The sequence below is a fragment of the Oratosquilla oratoria genome, chromosome 44 (assembly GCF_046742065.1).
Source record: "Oratosquilla oratoria isolate Oo_2021 chromosome 44, ASM4674206v1, whole genome shotgun sequence".
Taxonomy (NCBI): domain Eukaryota; kingdom Metazoa; phylum Arthropoda; class Malacostraca; order Stomatopoda; family Squillidae; genus Oratosquilla; species Oratosquilla oratoria.
In genome coordinates, this window is record NC_134820.1 from 30,555,886 (window position 1) to 30,570,885 (window position 15,000).

At 43.3% G+C, this 15,000-nt stretch overlaps 1 protein-coding gene and 1 pseudogene across 2 annotated transcripts in view; both read left to right on the forward strand.

Annotated features, from left to right (window-relative positions):
* The window catches only part of LOC143022418 (carbonic anhydrase-related protein 10-like), a 902,084-nt gene that overhangs the window by 213,511 nt on the left and 673,573 nt on the right, over positions 1-15,000 (forward strand). The window lies entirely within an intron of this gene.
* Positions 4,689-6,295, forward strand: LOC143022186 (uncharacterized; annotated as a pseudogene).

A 15,000-nucleotide genomic window follows, 5' to 3' on the forward strand; every position in this document is an offset into this window, starting at 1 on the left:
TCCTTTGTACCTCTTTTGTTGCATTAATCAATCCCAAAATACTGAATTCCTTGAAATGGCAATCTCCACGCGAAGTGGAAGCCTTCCCCATCTGAGTTATTTAGGATGTCATCTCAACGACTACTAGTAAGCTAAGTGTGTTCCTTTGCGCTCTCTGTGGCAAAAAAGGTCCATCACAGAAGGAAATAGGCAAGAATTGGTTTATCAATAGGGTGGTCGATGAATGGAATAAACTTAGTAACCATGTAGTAAGCGCTGAAACTATCAGTTGTTTTAAAAAACGATTAGACAACTTTATGGATGGGGATGACAGGTGGTGATGGATACGGAGCTGCCTAGTGCAGGCCTTATGGTCTTTTGCAGTCTCCTTTCTTTCTTATGTTCTTATGTATATGTCTTCCCCAGAGACTAATCGTTTGTTCCTGAGATATCAAGACCGAGATCGAGCCCCGCTCACGGTTTGGAAGATTCAGTAAGACTACAACGCGTTACTGTCCTCCTTGGGCAAAGGGGATGGTGTATGTGTGAGATCAGTGTCCATAGATCGGTCGATATATAAGCTGTCATCCCGTAGAACAATAGCTGTTGATCACGAGTCCTGCACGTGGTCCGAGACCATGGTGGAGAATCAGATGAGTAAAGGAAATTAAGTTTGTGAAGTGCTGTAGACATTCTTATGCTCGGGGGGGTCCCACTCTCAGCCGGATAAAATCCTCTGACCTTAAGAACAAAATCCCTAAAGGCAGCAAGGACACAAACGAGCTTATCTACCCGTAAGAACATATTACAAAGTGGATTTTTGATACAACTTTTTATACCGTTTGCAAAGAAAAGAATGTACGTAGTTTTAGGTAAACAAGATTTGATGCGAATTTCTCGTTGAGTTCATCGAGACAATTGTAAACAAATGCGAATATAAAGCAGAGGAGTTACACTTCGTTTCTCAAAAGGAGTTCGACGAATACACAACGAAACACATCGGTAACAGAAACAGACGCCCGCGCTCGATGTACGCAAACGAAACTGAAGGAAAAAATGTGTTTGTCTCCGTGTTTTCAATCCTGCTGCATAAACACTCGTCTACACTGTGGGAGACGTCTTGCATTCAGTCATATTTGCAACTGCAGAAGCGTAATCTGACGCAGAAGTTGGCGGAACAGCTGGGATGGTGTATTACTCTCTCTCTCTCTCTCTCTCTCTCTCTCTCTCTCTCTCTCTCTCTCTCTCTCTCTCTCTCTCTCTCTCTCTCTCTATATATATATATATATATATATCTCTATCTATCTCTCTCTCTCTCTCTCTCTCTCTCTCTCTCTCTCTCTCTCTCTATCTATCTATCTATCTATCTATCTATCTATCTATCTTTCCAATTGGAAACACAATAAGAGCGAATGATTGCTATGTCTTCTTCTTCTTGCAAATGGACATCCCCAGTGCTTGAAATTACAAGCTGGTCGCTTCCATTGCGGTTCTAATGTCACTATACGTACTGTATATGTATGTATGTATGTATGTATATATATATGTATATATATATATATATATATATATATATGTACATATACATATATATATATACCTATATATATGTATATATATATATATATATATATATATATATATATATATATATATATATACATATATATATATATATATATATATACAGTATGTATATATATGAAGGTGGAAAAGAAGTCACGGGTCTAGTTCCGAGTTTCTGAGTTTATTCCTGACCGGTTTCGCTCTATGCTTCTTCCTCTGAAGAAGCATAGAGCGAAAGCGGTCAGGAATAAACTCATAAACTCGGAACTAGACACGTGACTTCTTTTTCCACCTTCATCAACTTGTCACAATGTACCAGTATGTACATATATGTATATATATATATATATATATGTATATATACATATATATATAAATATATAGATATATATATATGCATATATGTATATATACAACACTGAATGGGTTCCAGTGAACAGATATACATTTTTATCAAACACTGTACACTTTAATTCTAAGCCATCAACATCGAGAGAACACGAGGAGGCCAACATGCAATTTCTGCATGTTGGCCATTTCGAGTGTGTGTGTGTGTGTGTGTGTGTGTGTGTGTGTGTGTGTGTGTGTGTGTGTGTGTGTGTGTGTGTGTGTGTGTGTGTGTGTGTGTGTGTGTGTGTGTGTGTGTGTGTGTATGCTTGTCTGTCTCTGTCTGTTTGCCTGTCTCAGTGTACCAGCAATTCGTATTTCCAGCTATACATTCAAATACTAAGAATCCAGACTGCGACATCATATTTCTTCAGTTCGTGGGAAATATCCATAGTTCCTCTTTAAACTCCAAATAAAAGTCTCTTGTTTTCCTATAAAGTAGATAAATAGACAGACGAACGATTAATGGTTATTAGTTAGTAGTTCAATAACATAACATATAACATAGGAACATTAGAATGAAGGAGACTGCTGTTCTTATGTTATGTTCCTATGTTATGGAATTACTAACAAATAACCGTTAACCATTCGTCTGTCTATTTATCTACTCTATAACGATTCTATTGCGTCAGGGCGTGACACAGTAGAAAGGATCAAACATTTGTAAGTATCGCCCCTACAGTACTCCCAACACCCAATTTTATGTTATGCTGTTGGTAACTGACAAGGGTATTTCTACGTTATGCTTGGGGTGGGACTCGTTCTTTTGATGATAAAGTTTTTTATGTTTTCATGATTTTTGGTCGTCGTCTTTTTGCCTTCTCTCTCTCTCTCTCTCTCTCTCTCTCTCTCTCTCTCTCTCTCTCTCTCTCTCTCTCTCTCTCTCTCTCTCTCTCTCTCTCTCTCTCTCTCTCTCTCTCTCTCTCTCTCTCTCTCTCTCTCTCTCTCTGTGTGTGTATGTGCGATTCACCATGGTCTTGGATCACGTGTTGGACTCTTGATCGACAGCTATTTTTCTTCCGGAAGAGACCTCAGAGCTCATATATGACCCATCTAGGGGTAATGCTGTGACCTTACACGTACACACACACACCCAACTCCCCGCCCACGAAAGTTGGAGTAACGACTCGCAGCGCAGCGATACTGAAATTATTTCAGTCCTGGGCAGGATTTGAACCGCGACCGCCTTAGTGGCGCCAAGAACGCTACCACTGTGCCGTCAAGTCGTGTGTGTGTGTGTGTGTGTGTGTGTGTGTGTGTGTGTGTGTGTGTGTGTGTGTGTGTGTGTGTGTGTGTGTGTGTGTGTGTGTGTGTGTGTGTGTGTGTGTGTGTGTGTGTGTGTGTGTGTGTGTGTGTGTGTGTGTGTGTGTGTGTGTGTGTGTGTTGAGACAAATCGTAATGGCAGCGCAAGATTACGCCGTAATTTTGCAATCAAAATATAAAGGGGGAACTCCAGTGTCGTGCGTCAAATGACCTCTGGTCCGGTCGCTCCAATTGGTAGTTTCTTGACAGCAATTGCGAGCGTCGTCCTCACGGGACCGGAGAGACATTATTGATGCTAACGTCCAAGGGCCTCCACTTAAGGTCTTCCACTTAAGGTCTTCCACTTGTTTCTTCTTTGCTCTTCCTGGCGGGGACGGGGGTGGGAGGTGGGAGTGGAGAAGGAAAAGGAGAGACATCGATCCAACTCATTCTTTGAGATTCTTTTCTTTTTCCTCTTCGACACTTTTTTTTTTTCTTTCTTCCTCTTCCTCTTTCTTTTCTCTTCGCCTTTTCTTTTTCGTCTTCTGCTTTTTCATATCGTCTTATCTACTTGCTCCTCTACCTATTCTTCTTCTTTTTCTTCTTTTTCTTCTTTTTCTTCTTCTTCTTCTTCTTCTTCTTCTTCTTCTTCTTTTTCTTCTTTTTCTTCTTCTTCTTCTACTTCTTCTTCTTCTTCTTCTTCTTCTTCTACTCCTTCTTCTAATTCTACTTCTAATTCTTCTTCTAATTCTTCTTCTTCTTCTTCTTCTTCTTCTTCTTCTTCTTCTTCTTCTTCTTCTTCTTCTTTCTTCTTCTTCTTCTTTCTCTTCTTTCTCTTCTTCTTCTTCTCCTCTTCCTTTTTTCCTCTTCTTCTTCTTCTTCTTCTTCTTCTTCTTCTTCTTCTTCTTCTTCTTCTTCTTCTTCTTCTTCTTCTTCTTCTTCTTCTTCTTCTCCTTTTTCTTTTCTTCTTCTTCTTCTTCTTCTTCTTCTTCTTCTTCTTCTTCTTCTTCTTCTTCTTTGTCTTCTTTCTCGAATGAATTTAGTCTAGGCTATCCGAGCACTCAAGGCTGCAAGTTAATCACCTCCTGGAGTGATCTTCCTGTATCCAGGGTTTCCATATTTACGTCAGGTTTTTGTTTGTGAAGGACAAGAATGCCGCCACTGTTTACCCCTGCGTCTCGTAAAAGGGGCTAAGAGGGAGTGAGGTGACGGGACTATAGGCTCTTATTTCCTCATATATTTTCTATTTATTTTGTTGTTGTTGTAAACTGATTGAAGCCTTTGTTTATGGAATAAGTAGGTATTTTGCTATTTGTTGTTAAATAAAATCTCATTGAATAATGACGTACCTTTAAGCTGCATAAAAGGTCAATTTTGTCCTACAGACTAACATAGATCAAGTGAAAGCGTGGACAGAGGTGGTAGATATTGTGTAATATTGTGAAAGCCAGAAACGAAGTTTGGAGGAGAAACGCGTTGCCGAAATGTTCCGTGCAGTATAGTGTAACACAATCATGCACATAGCGGTTGGAGGTACAGTCAGGGTATAAAGTTCTTGTTATGTGCGGATCTGCAGCTTCTGGCTAATCGGTTCATTGGGTCATCTACAGTATTTTATATATGACTGTCATTTATTTTATATCATTTGTTTATCTTTTTTTTATTGTTTGTCTGTTTCTTTATTATTTGCTTGATTATCATTTATTATTAGTTTTCTGTCAATTTATCATTATTTACTATTTACCTGTTTGTTTATTATTTAACTATACCTATGCATTTATTTATTTTATTTATTATTGTTTATATTATTATAATTTTTATTTATTTATTTATTTATCTATTTATCATTGTTATATATTTTTTTCGCATCCGACCTAGTTATGGACCAAAAGGTCTCCTGTCGGCATTTTTCGCTTTTGTAATCCTTTGTAATCCTTTGTCTTACTTGATGGAAGGTTCTATCCTTTCTCGACAGCTGATGATTTATTTATTTATTTATTTATTTTTTTTTTATCTTTATTTTTTTAGTTCGAATTCTCACTAGTGGGGACATTTTGAAAAGGAAAAATGAATTAGGAAGGATAGCAAACAGTAGATGGAATTGGGGACCAAAAGAAAAAAAAAAAAAAAAAAAAAAAAAAAGGAATAAGAAGACCCAGAGGAAGACCGGGAAATAGAAGGAGAGATGCTGTCGGTGAGACGCCGAAGAAATACAGCTTTCCAGGAATGGAATACAGCTTTCCAGGACTGGAATACAGCTTTCCAGGACTGATATACACCTTTCAAGGTCTGAAATACAGCTTTCCAGGACTGGAATACAGCTTTACAGGAGTGGAATACAGCTTTCCAGGACTGGAATACAGCTTTCCAGGACTGGAATACAGCTTTCCAGGACTGGAATACAGCTTTCCAGGACTGGAATACAGCTTTCCAGGACTGGAATACAGCTTTCCAGGACTGGAATACAGCTTTCCAGGACTGGAATACAGCTTTCCAGGACTGGAATACAGCTTTCCAGGACTGGAATACAGCTTTCCAGGACTGGAATACAGCTTTCCAGGACTGGAATACAGCTTTCCAGAACTGGAATACAGCTTTCCAGGACTGGAATACAGCTTTCCAGGACTGGAATACAGCTTTCCAGGACTGGAATACAGCTTTCCAGGACTGGAATACAGCTTTCCAGGACTGGAATACAGCTTTCCAGGACTGGAATACAGCTTTCCAGGACTGGAATACAGCTTTCCAGGACTGGAATACAGCTTTCCAGGACTGGAATATAGCTTTCCAGGAGTGGAATACAGCTTTCCAGGACCGGAATACAGCTTTCCAGGACTGGAATACAGCTTTCCAGGACTGGAATACAGCTTTCCAGGACTGAAATACACCCCCCCCAGGACTGGAACACACCTTTCAAGGCCTGGAATACAGCTTTCAAGGTCTGGAATACAGCTTTCCAGGACTGGAATACAGCTATCCAGGACTGGAATCCAACTTTTCAGGACTGGAATACAGCTTTCCAGAACTGGAATACAGCTTTCCAGGACTGGAATACATCTTTCCAGGAGTGGAATACAGCTTTCCAGAACTGGAAGAACTTAGAAGAAACCAGACAGTTTAGCACAGAGGCGACCTGAGGACTGACAGTGAATAATCTCCAACTGAAAGTATCGCTCCTATATACGACTTTTTCCCACATTCTCCTACGACGATAATTCTTAACTTTGTGCTCGACTGTACGACGGAACACAAGACGTCACGGGAAACAGAACACAACACAAACGCCCAGACTGAACACAAAATAACACACGCTGTGACGCGGCGGTACGTCAAATTCGTGATAACACGGCAGGATCGAGAAGGTGGCGTGTGATGCGATATTACGTCGTAGGCCTGACGCTGTGGCGAGGTAGGAGGGGAGGAGGAGGGGGTAAGGGGGTCTGTGGGGGACATTCCTGGAAATAATGGATATCAGACCAATGCATGGAAATGATTCGGTTGGTGGAGATTAAAGGCTTCCAAGTGTACTGCAGCACCCTTGACCCAATTGCTCTGCAGTTGAGGGATTCTGTGTGTCAATAACAACTGCACCAAACGCGCGCGCGCACACACTCACACACACACACACACACACACACACACCCGGTGGCGGATTGGTAAGGCACTGGCCTCACAAGCCGGAGAACCGGGGTTCGATTCCCCGGCTGGGCGGAGACAAGTTGGGTTTGTCTCCTTTCACGTGTAGCCCCTGTTCACCTAGCAGCGAGTAGGTACGGGACGTTAGTCAAGGAGTTGTGACCTTGCATTCCCGGTGTGGGGAGTGTGAGTGGTCTCAGACCTACCCAGAGATCTGCTAATAATGAGCTCTGAGCTCACTGCCGTAGGGTGGTGTCTGGCTGTCTCGAAAAGAGGCTGCAGCAGATCCGAGGTGAATACACACACACACACACACACACACACACTCACACACACACACACACACACACACACACACACACACACACACACACACACACACACACACACACACACACACACACACACACACACACACACGTGGCGCAGTGGTAGAGTTCCTGGCTGCCACTATGGCGGTCCGGGTTCGAATCCTGCCCAGGGCTGAAATAATTTCAGTACCACTGCGATGCGAGTCATTACTCCAACTCTCGTGGGCGGGGAATTGGGTGTGTGTGTGCGTGTAAGTTCACAGCATTACCCATAGATCGGTCATATATGAGCTCTGAGCTCCTCTGGGAGGGAACTAGCTGTCGATCACGAGTCCAACACGTGATCCAAGACCATGCTGAATCACGCACACACACACACACACACACACACACACACACACACACACACACACACACACACACACACACACACACACACACACACACACACACACACACACACCATCCTCTTACTCATGGGGGACAGTAACGCCTTGCTGTATTAGTGACGTTTTCACGCTGTAAATAAAGATCAAACTCGGACCGCCCACGTGGGAAATCACGACACTATCTCCTACATCAGCGAGATCTGTATGTATCAGTGTATACATAGGTGTATATATGTTTGGGTACATGTATGCATTTATGAGGAAATGGGATAGAAGAGTAGAGCTTTATTACGAGCGGAATCCCCTTCGTTGTTTAGAGTACCTCTACTCCAGCTGATCACGGAAAATAAACACACACACACACACACACACACACACACACACACACACACACACACACACACACACACACACACACACACACACACACACACACACAAACACACACGACTCGGTGGAACGGTTGGTAGAGCGCTGGACTGGGAAGTACGATGGTGCTCGCAGTACATGGTTCGAATCCTGCCCAGGGCCGAAATTATTTCGGTATCACTGCGCTTCGGGTCGTTACTCTGACTCTCGGGGGTGGGGAGTTGGGTGTGTGTGTGTGTGAAAGGTCATTGCATTACCCATAGATCGGTCATACGAGCTCTGAGCTCTCTTCCGGGAGGGAAATAGCTGTCGATCACGAGTCCAACACGTGATCCAAAGACCAAGGTGAACACACACACACACACACACACACACACACACACACACACACACACACACACACACACACACACACACACACACACACACACACACACACACACACACACACACTCAAACGAGAACGAACAGAAACTGGAAAAATAAACATAGACGCACATATATACACGCACGAAATCAACTCGCCAATTCTCGCCCTCTCTCGCTTTTCGTGTTTCTTTCTGTTTTATTTATTTTTCTGTCTCCTCCTCTCACCCTTGCCTCCTCCTCCTCCTCCTCTTCCTCCTCCTCCTCCTCCTCCTCCTCCTCCTCCTCCTCCTCCTCCTCCTCCTACTCCTCCTCTTCTTACTCCTTCATTCCCCGTCCCGATCCACACTCCCTCATAATGCTGTCTGTTTGGGAGTATTGGCATTGCGTTTTCTGTGGCCATTTTCTGCTTCTCCTCAATCCTCCGTTTTATTTTTTTTTTTCTTCTGACTTTACTGCGTGTGTATACAACTTGCTTGTCTTTGTACTATGCTTGTGTATGTTTGTGTGCGTGTATTCTTTTGTGGGTGTTTGTGTGAATGTATGTTTGTGTGTGTGTATGTGCGTGTGTATTTACCTACTTACCTTATTGTATTTACCTAGTTGTATTTTACGGGAAGGGAGCTATGCTCGTAGTGACCCGTCTTTGTATCTTTCAGCATCAAGTTTGTTTTTAAATTCTTGAATAGTATTTGCATACACTGTTGCCTCATCCAATTCATTCCAGATATCCACCACACTGTGTGGGAAACTATTCTTTTTCAGATCTCTTCTATAACTATCCTTTTTGAGTTTCTTTTCATGTGTGTGTATGCGTGTGCGTGTGTGGGTGCACTTATGTGTGTGTGCGTGTGTGTGTGTGTGTGTGTGTGTGTGTGTGTGTGTGTGTGTGTGTGTGTGTGTATTCACTTGATCTTTGGATCACGTCCGATCTATGGGTAATGCTATGACCTTACACTCACACACACACCCAACTCCCCGCCCACGAGAGTCAGAGTAACGACCCGAAGCGCAGCGGTACCGAAATAATTTCGGCCCTGGGCAGGATTCGAACCAAGTACTACGGGCACGACCATGCTAGCAGTTCAGCGCTCTACCAACTGCGCCACGTAGTCGTGTGTGTGTGTGTGTGTGTGTGTGTGTGTGTGTGTGTGTGTGTGTGTGTATGTATGCTTGTTTGTGCGTGTTTGTGTGTGTTTTTGTGTGCATGCGTGTGTTTGTGTACTTACAGAATATGTTTTGTATATCATTATTTTTCTAATCACAGAAGCGAACAGATCGACCGTATAATCAAAAACTTTTAGAACTTTCATTTTGTAAAGTTTATTGGATATTGTACATAATTACTCAGTAGAAGTTTTCAAGATTTAATCGCTCCTGTGCACAAATATTGGATTTGGTTTGAACCTTGACTTAGATTATGGAATTTACGATTTTTTTTATTTGTTTGTTATCATTTGTCTGTTTGTTTATTACTATTTGCTTGATCATCATTTATCATTAGTTATCTGTCATTTTATCATTATTTACTATTTACGTATTTGTTTATTACCTAACTTTACCTATCTATTTATTTATTCTGTTTATTATTATCCATGTCGTTGTAATATTTATTTATTAATTTATTTATCTATTTATTTATTTACTTATTTATTCATTTATTCATTTATCATTATTATAATTTCTTTTCGCATCCGACCTAGTTATGGACCAAAAGGTCTCCTGTCGGCATGCTCCTCCTTTGTAATCCTTTGTAATCCTTTATTTGTATGCCTTCTTCTGAAACAATCTTTGCATAAACGCTATTAATATGATTGGTTAAAATAAGGAAGGATTGACATGGACGAATTAACTACTGGGTATGAAGGTGTTAAAAAGAAAGGTGAAACATTGAAACGTGGATAATTGGTGAAACGTGGATAATTGGTACACAGGTTTATGGCACAAACTAAGAGAATGGAAAGAAACGGGGCCTGGGCTCGAACCAGAAACCAGGATGCAAAGTGGAATCTGCTCTAGGTTCTAGTAATTCCTGTGTATGTTGCTTATCTATCTTTTCTTCGTCTGTCCATTTTATACAGGCGCGCGCACACACACATGCACACAGATACATACACACATACACACACACACATAACTCATGGCGAAGTTGATAAAGTTCCCGGCTGCCACTACGTAGGTCCGGGTTCGAATCCCCCTCCCAGGGCTGAAATAATTTCAGTATCGCTGCGCTGCGGGTTGTTACTCCAACTCTCCTGTGCTAGGAGTTGAGTGTGTGTGTGTGTGTAAGGTCACAGTATTGTCCAGAGATCGGTCATGTATGAGCTCTGAGCTTACTCTCGGGAAGGAAATAGCTATTGATCACATGTACAACACATGATCCAAGACCATAGTGAACCATAATGAATAACACACACACACACACACACACACACACACACACACACACACACACACACACACACACACACGGACATTATGTGTGCTTGTATGCGTGAGAGTTTGTTTGTATACCTGTTTATATCTATGTAAACATTAAAAGCTATAATGTAATATATAATGTAGTATAGAATAATCAGTATAATATGACATAATGATGCCATGCTATAATAGGAAATGTTTTAATATCACTATATGACATTAATTTGGTATATTATGATTTAATATAGGATATATTAGTGATAAATTTGTATGTTGTCATATACACACTTCTGTATGTATACTATAGTGTGACATAATGAAATGTATTTCATAATGCACACAAAAGGGAAAAAGTGAAAGAAAATGAAGAGGATTTTGATTTATTATGTCATATATGTCTGTACAAGAACAGTATTGTTGCAGGAGCTTATGGAAGAAAATTTAATGAGTAAAACCGCATAGAGAGGAAGAAAAATAAAGAGAAAAATTGTAAATAAACGAGGAAAGGGCAGAGGCAAAGTGTTACGAAGAGAAGGTATAGGAAGAAACTTGAACGTTCGAAAAACGTAATGGACGTCTTGTTTCGCGTTTTTCCGATTTGCAAGCGAGAACGAAACGTGTTTGGAGAGAAGGAAAGAGAACGAGGAGACGTAGACCAAAGAGAAACGGCGAAAGAAAATGAAAATAAAAAGAATAATTTGGTCGAGAACTAGTGTTTGAATGTACTCGCGCGCTCGGATGTGTGGGCGGCGTTGTTTACCTAATTATTTATTTATCTAATTGTGGCGTACCGGAAAGAAGCAACTCCTGTGGGGATACTGTCTCATACTGTCCAATTGATCAAACACACCCACCCACACCCACACCCACACACCCACACCCACACACCCACACACCCACACACACACTCACACCCACCCACCCACCCACACCCACACACACACACACACACACACACACACACACACACACACACACACACACACACACACACACACACACACACACACACACACACACACACACACACACACACACACACACACACACACACACACACACACACACACACACACACACACACACACACACACACACACACACACACACACACACACACACACACACACACACATATTTGTGCGAATTTTCGATGTCACAGGAAGTAAAGAGTGACCGGGCGTACAATGCAAGACAGGAGCAGGGTGGTTCGAATCCCCAAGAGTCATCGCGTGGCTTCAGTAAGACTCCTATAAGGTCTTAAATCCCTGGGACCTATTAGGCTTTCATGCCTAGCCACCTCTGTGGGCAACGGCTCAAGTACCGTGGAAAAGAAGATGCAGAATGAGAGGCATGGATTTCAGATTAATGAAATCTTTGATGGAAAGGAAGTGTTGGATTGCGGAAGGCAATAAATATTCTTCTTCGTAAAGAAGCCAGTTGGTTGATTGGTTCTTGCTCAAAGATGGCGTTGAGATGAAGCTAACCAGTGATTTACATTGAATTGGACTGAATCCTAAATTCGTTTTTTCTTTCTTCCTTCCCCGTAATACCGGATGATGAATCGTTTTATTCATATAAAATGTTTCGTGGAGCTGAAAAAAACGGAGAGAAATTACAAAAAAGAAGAAGAAGAAGAAAAGTAAGAAACTTCGGGGAAAGGCGTATAGTGCATCGTGTACAGAGAAGGAGCAGCGGAGGTAAAACATTATGAAGATAAATTCTCATTTTAACGCAGGAATGGGAGACCATCCATGCGCGAGAGGGAGGAATTCCCCCCACTCTAGCTATATCATTATGTAGCTACAGGAAGAAAGTTTATGGAACTCTGTCAGAAGACCGGCAAGATGAAAGAGAAATGAAGATTTATTTTTCTCGAAGATGCTGCGGCTCGCAGGACGGGGGAGATGGATGATGCAGGTACTCTTTCGCCCACTTGCTCTCAAGAGTAATGCGATTTTTTTTTCTTTTTCCAAGAGCTTCAAGAACAAGGTGAAAGAAATTCGATGTCGGGGGGGAGGGAGGGGAGGGGGAGGGAGGGGAGGGGAGGGGGGGAGACTGGCAGAACCTTAGGAAGCGAGCGCGGTGGTTGTAAAGCCTGTTTGGTCGTAAATCCAAAATTCGAACTCACTTCAATTACCACCTCCCCCTCCCCGCCCACCCATTGGAACGATGATGAAGATTAATTAGTAAAGGAAGAATAACAAGTATTTTGATAACTTGGGTCGTGAGGCAGTTTGATAGTAGAAGGAAGTGAAATAAATGTTGGAAAATGTAATGCCTTTCGCATCAAGATCGTAGAGATGAGGTCAATCGACCTGTACCTTCGGACCTCTCTTGCAGAAGACCCGCGACCTCTAGGTATCCGGCCACAATCATCATGTTGGCCCATGTTGCACAATGCATAATAGCATGTTTTGTGTCTTTTGTGTATTTAGTTATGGACCAAAAGGTCTCCTGTCGACATGCCCCTCTTTTGTAATCCTTTGTAATCTTCATTATCTGTTCATTACACTCCAGTTTAACCCTTTTTTCATATTTTATCAAAATTTTCAATTATGTTTTGCACGTTTTCTGGGTTCCCTCCTAATATATTATTTGTTTGTTATTATTTGTCTGTTTGTTTATTTACTATTTGGTTGATTTTCATTTATTATTTATCTGTCAATTCATTATTATTTACTACTTGCCTGTTTGTTTATTATCATTTAACTAAACCTATGCGTTTATTTATTTTATTTTTTATTATTATAATTTTGATCTTATTTTATTATTTTTTTATCATTGACGTAAGTGGAGTAGGAAACACAGGAGCCTTAGTCTTGATTTTACGTCAACCTGTCAGAATGTCTCAACAATTCTTATCGTTATTATATATTTTTTCGCCTCTGACCTAGTTATGGACCAAAAGGTCACCTGTCGGCATGCTCCGCCTTTGTAATCCTTTGTAATCAGCATATACCAGTCTCTAACTATGCGGTTAACATGAAGAATAAATAACGATATCAGTAAACAGAATAAGGTAATATTAGGTGCAGTAGGTAAATGTTACACTTAGCAAGGCAAGAAATTCTCCACGCGCGAAGGTCATATCTAGGTCATACGGAATTTAAAAAAATGTGAGTAAAATATTTACTAATTTTCCAAGAACCGCACCACGTTCTAAAGAGTAGATTCATATTTTGAATCCGAGAATATCGAAACAGAAAGAAAATTAAAGAACCACTTCTTCCGGTTAAAACGACGGAAGTCTCACAAAAAAGAAGAAAAAAGAGGAAAAATGGTGGAATGTATTAAAGAAGAAACACCGAGTCTGAGATGGAAGGAGAGAGGCTATCCGCAACTCAAGACGATGTGGAGGGCTAGGTGGAGGTGGAGGGCGAGGTGGAGGTGGAGGGCGAGATGGAGGTGGGGGCGAGGTGGAGGTGGAGGGCGAGGTGGAGGTGGAGGGTGAGGTGGAGGGGGAGGTGGAGGTGGAGGGCGAGGTGGAGGTGGAGGGCGAGGTGGAGGTGGAGGGCGAGGTGGAGGTGGAGGGCGAGGTGGAGGTGGAGGGCGAGGTGGAGGTGGAGGGCGAGGTGGAGGTGGAGGGCGAGGTGGAGGTGGAGGGCGAGGTGGAGGTGGAGGGCGAGGTGGAGGTGGAGGGCGAGGTGGAGGTGGAGGGCGAGGTGGAGGTGGAGGGCGAGGTGGAGGGCGAGGTGGAGGTGGAGGGCGAGGTGGAGGCGGAGGGCGAGGTGGAGGGGGAGGTGGAGGTGGAAGGGCGAGGTGGAGAGGTGGAGGGCGAGGTGGGTGGAGGTGGAGGGCGAGGTGGAGGTGAGGGCGAGGTGGAGGTGAGGGCTAGGTGGAGGTGGAGGGCGAGGTGGAGGTGGAGGGCGAGGTGGAGGTGGCGAAGGCGAGGTGGAGGTGCGAGGTGGAGGTGGCGGATGGTGGCGGGCGAGGTGGAGGACGAGGGGGAGGGAGCGGAAAGTGGAGAGGCGAGGTGGGAGGCCGGCGAGTGGAGGTGGGGGCGAGGTGGAGGTGGAGGGCGAGGTGGAGAGGTGGAGGGCGAGGTGGAGGGTGGAGGGCGAGGGTGGAGTGGAGGGCGAGTGGAGGTGGAGGGCGAGGTGGAGGTGGAGGACGAGGTGGAGGTGGAGGGCGAGGTGGAGGTGGAGGGCGAGGTGGAGGTGGAGGGCGAGGTGGAGGTGGAGGGCGAGGTGGAGGTGGAGGGCGAGGTGGAGGTGGAGGGCGAGGTGGAGGTGGAGGGCGAGGTGGAGGGTGGAGGGCGAGGGGGAGGTGGAGGGCGAGGTGGAGGGCGAGGTGGAGGTGGAGGGCGAGGGAGGTGGAGGGCGAGGGAGGTG